This window comes from Uloborus diversus, unplaced genomic scaffold (genome assembly GCF_026930045.1).
Source record: "Uloborus diversus isolate 005 unplaced genomic scaffold, Udiv.v.3.1 scaffold_974, whole genome shotgun sequence".
Taxonomy (NCBI): domain Eukaryota; kingdom Metazoa; phylum Arthropoda; class Arachnida; order Araneae; family Uloboridae; genus Uloborus; species Uloborus diversus.
The window spans coordinates 1-5,259 of NW_026559203.1; positions in this window are offsets into that span (position 1 = coordinate 1).

The following is a 5,259-nucleotide window of genomic DNA, read 5'->3' on the forward strand; positions in this document are numbered from 1 at the left end:
CATGAATGATAATAACGAACTTTAAAGCCTTTTATGACAAAACGATAGCTGCCACTTTTTTATTTTATAGAAAAGAACATATCTTTATGAGTGAGAAAAAAATATGCAAATATCAATCTTTCGTACTTATTTGTGTAAGTTGTGTTGATTTTCAACTGTTGTTGTTCAGTTTCAGTGACAATAGTCAATAGAGTTTAGAAAATGTCTCAGAGACATCTTTTGTCTGATTCGTTACTGTGGCGGGCAGTTGGATGAACGGAAATGGGATTGTATTAGGCTGAAGCTGCTAGACGTCTCAATGTCTCGTCGTGTTGTTCAACGATCAGCGACTTTGGGATCAATACCAATCAGAAGATTCTGTATCCAGAAGACCTGTTCCAGGTCGTTCTGAGCATCAAAGGACAGCTGCTCCATATTTGGAAAAAATCGGACGAAAACTGGATTTGCATAAAGAAAAACCCCTTGTGGGGTGTATTCGCACCCTCCTTCCAGTTTACGTCGAACCCCTTCTTCAGTGAGAAAAAATATGCAAATATCAATCTTTCGTACTTATTTGTGTAAGTTGTGTTGATTTTCAACTGTTGTTGTTCAGTTTCAGTGACAATAGTCAATAGAGTTTAGAAAATGTCTCAGAGACATCTTTTGTCCGATTCGTTACTGTGGCGGGCAGTTGGATGAATGGAAATGGGATTGTATTAGGCTGAAGCTGCTAGACGTCTCAATGTCTCGTCGTGTTGTTCAACGATCAGCGACTTTGGGATCAATACCAATCAGAAGATTCTGTATCCAGAAGACCTGTTCCAGGTCGTTCTGAGCATCAAAGGACAGCTGCTCCATATTTGGAAAAAATCGGACGAAAACTGGATTTGCATAAAGAAAAACCCCTTGTGGGGTGTATTCGCACCCTCCTTCTTTCCTCATACGTAGGCGAAAACCCCTATGACAATTCCTGACCATCAACGAACCAATGGGCCAAATTTAGCAAAGATCCGACGAAAACTGTGGATTTGCATAAAGAAATCCCCTGTGGGAGGGAGGGTGGCCCCCACTGCAAACGAAAACTATAACCTAAGTGAATTCTTGAGCATCAAAGAACCTGTCTGCAAACTTTTTACAAAAATATGATGTAAACTCGATTTGCATAGAGAAAACGTGCGTGAGGTGTTTTTGCCCCTTCCCTCCACACTCATCGGTAGGCGAAAAACTCCCTATGAAAATACCAAAGCATCAAAGAATGGCTGCTCCAAATTTGGCAAAGATCCGACGAAAACTATGGATTCGTAAAAGGAAACCCCCGGTGGGAGGGGGGGGGGGAGGTCCGATGGTGACAAAAACTGTCCTGTATGTGAATTCTTGAGTATCAAGGGACCTCTATGCAAAATTTTGCAAAAATCCGACGTAAACTGGATTTGCATAAAGAAAACCTCCGTGGGGTGTTTTCGCACCCCACCCCCTTCCTCATAGGCAGAAGAAAAACTTCCTATGAAACTTTCTAAGCATCAAAGAACCGCTGTGCCAAATTTGGCAAAGATCCGACGAAAACTGGATTCGTAAAAGGAAACCCCCGGTGGGAGGGGGAGGGGTGTTTCGATTGCGAACGAAAACTGCTCAATATGAATTCTTGAGCATCAAAGGACCTTTCTGCCTGCCAAGGCTGTGGAGTCGGAGGCGGACAGGTTTTGGGGTAAAGGAGTCTAGGTGTCGTTCGAAAACATGCCGACTCCGACTCCGGGTTTCTTTTTTACTCCTTATACAAACGAACTGATGTGTGCATCACATGACTTCCTTTTACTCCAATTTAATGTCATTTTATCATTATTGTCAGTTTTAATATGATTCAATAGTTTACTCCCTAAATATTACCAACAGTGGCAAAATTGAAACCAGATTAAATAAATAAATAAATAAATAAATGAAATAAAATTAAAAAAAATCGCAAAGTTGGCGACCAAAAGACTGGCGATATATCGCCAAGTGTCCGCCAAATTATATCACCACTTGAGTTTACATAGAAATTAACAATGATTTCCCCACAAAAAGGGGCAAAAAGACCCTTTTCGGAGCAGCCGAATGCAACCAAAATGGAAGGTGAAAAACTAGACCTCACTAGGAGTCTACGTACCAAATTTCAACTTTCTAGGACATTCCATTCTTGAGTTATGCGAGATACATACACACATACGCACATACATACGTACTGTAACGGATTCGGGCGCGACTTCCACTTTCTTGAAATGAAGACACAGTCCTTGATAAAAACACAGAAGCTTTATTTACACTATGTACAGGAGAAATCGTTAACAACTGCTAAATTAATCATTAGCAATTAAGCAAATATCACTCAACACCGTAAACTTAACGGTTACACACGTATTTACTTCCAAATACGAAAACAACACAGCGAAATGCCTCGCTATAAACAGAGCAAATACGCTCTCCGTTCGAAATTTCAATCGAAACTCTCTTTTTATCCATCGCTAACGGCTTATATACACACCGAAAAGAAATCTCTCAAATTTTCCACACGCTTCTGGAAAATAGTAGACCGTTATCAAATTTTATCAATGAACAAAAAGGCAATAGGGGGGTCGTATACTTTAGCCATATGAAAAGGGGTTGTATATTCATTACGGGAAACTATTTACAGGTTACGTTACTACAATAATTACTATTTACAGGATTTGTAACATTGCCCCCTTCCTAAGGACTGCACGTTCCGGGCAGTACAATCCCCAGAAAGGGTGCCAAACTTCTATCAAAAGTTCACAATTACACACATTAAATAATAACCAATAGTGCAAAGGAAACACAATAATAACAAGAAATATTACTAAACATTAAAAGCAAAAGTTATCTACAACTTTTATGTTATCAACCATTGTTGTTTACGTAATACTCATGAACTATGGCCATAGTATGTGGCTAACCGATCATAATGTACAACCCTAGGTTTTGCATTAGGTGATTTTTGGATCCTCACTACGACGTCATTCAGTCGGTTAAGGACTTTGTAGGTTCCATCCCAATGCGACTGCAATTTGGGTGACAGACCTTTCCGTCGGATGGGATTCCATAACCAAACCTTGTCGCCTTCGTTGAATTCATGTCCAGTAGACCTTGTGTCGTATCGGGTCTTCATCTTCTCCGCTGTGATGTTGATTCGTTCTCGTGCGAAGTTATGAACGTCTTCCAACCGGGCCTGGAGATCCTGGATGTACTCCTCAGGCGATGCAGGCGCATCCGGAGGACGACCGAAGACGAGATCACAAGGTAGCCGAAGCTCTCGTCCGAAGAGCATCTGAGATGGGGCATATCCGGTGGTCTCGTGGACAGCACTGCGGTAAGCCAGCAGGAACAAAGGTAGCTTCTTGTCCCAATCCTGTTGATTTCTGGATACCATAAGCGAGAGATTATTCAGGATTGTGCGGTTAAATCTCTCCACCATGCCGTCCGATTGTGGGTGTAGTGGTGTTGTCCTAGTTTTCTCAATTCCGAGAATTTGACATAGGCCCTTAAACACAGCAGAGATGAAATTCCTCCCTTGATCGGAATGAATCTGCAAAGGTGTTCCATATCTCGAGATCCAGTGTTGGACTAGAGTCTCTGCTTCGGTGGTAGCTTCTTGATCTGGAATGGGATACGCTTCGGGCCATTTGGTGAAGTAGTCGATGGAAACAAGAATGTATTTGTTCCCATCAGCAGTTCTTGGTAGAGGACCCAGGATGTCGATCCCAATTCGTTCGAAAGGAGCTCCAACGTTGTACAGATGTAGCTTCCCTCTGCTTCTCTTCTTCGGTCCTTTACGAGCAGCACAGGCGTCACAAGAATGGCACCACTTCTCCACGTCATCCTTCGCCTTGTTCCAGAAGAAGCGCTCCCGAACTTTATTGAGGGTTTTCAAGACACCAAAATGTCCTCCAGTCGCACTACTATGTATTTCTTTCAGAACATCTGAAATCTTTGATCGGGGAAGTAGTAACTGCCACCTAGAAGTTTTGCCGTCATCAGATTCCCATTTTCGGTACAGTACGCCGTTCCGTAAATGGAGTGAGTTCCATTAAGCCCAGTATCTTTTTGTGGCAGGGCTGAAGATGGAAACGTCCTTCCAGCTAGGGCGCCGACTGTCACTTTCCATGAACTCCAAAATTGGTTTTATGTCGGGATCTTCAAGTTGATCTTTTCGAACTTGGTCGTCACTCCATGGATCAGGTTCTGATGATATTGGAGTCACTGTCACCTGATAGGCGGTAGGGCTAGTCGTTCCATACTGTTTCTCGATTCGGGAACAATAGGGCAGTTCTCAGGACAGGGTCTCCTTGATAAAGCGTCAGCATTACCGTGAGATAACCCTTTTCGGTGCTTGATCTCCATGTCATATTCCTGGAGCCCTCTGTATCCACCTGGCTATCTGGCCTTCTGGATTCTTGAAGTTCAAAAGCCAAGTTAACGAGGCATGATCTGTCCGAAGCAGAAATTTTCGGCCGTAGAGGTAATGATGGAAGTGTTCTACAGCTTTCACTATGGCCAGTAACTCCTTTCTGGTGACGTAGTAATTTCGCTCCGTCTTTGATAAGCATTTGCTCCAGTAAGCGATGACATGTTCATTTCCGTCAATTTCTTGGGATAAAACAGCTCCGATGCCCTCGTTGCTCGCATCAGTGTCCAGGATGAAGGATTTTTCAGGCTGAGGATAGGCGTCGATGTTAAAGCCTCCTTCAGTCGTAGAAATGCATCTTCGCATTCTTTGGACCATTCAAACTTTTGCTTGCTCTCCGTCAGCTTATGCAAAGGTCGTGCAATGTTGGAAAAACCCTTTACAAACTTCCTGTAGTACGTGCAGAGCCCCAGGAAACTTCGCAGCTGATGGATGTTTTCGGGACGACTCCAACCCTTGACCGCAGATACCTTTTCTGGATCGGTTTGTACACCTTCAGAAGAGATTATGTGACCAAGGTAGTTCACTTCCCGGCGGATCAAATTACATTTGGACGGGCTTAACTTCAGATTGGCTTCCTTAAGCTTTTGCAGCACCTTCCTAAGATTTGCCAGATGTTCTTCGAAACTGCGTCCCACGATGATGATATCGTCTAAGTAGACCAGACAGGATTCGTAGGAAAGTCCTCTTAACACTGTCTCCATAAGACGCTCGAACGTAGCTGGTGCATTGCAGAGGCCGAAGGGCATCACTTTAAACTGCCATAAGCCTTGTCCAGTTGTAAACGCTGTCTTCTCTCGGTCATCAGGGTATATCTCAACCTG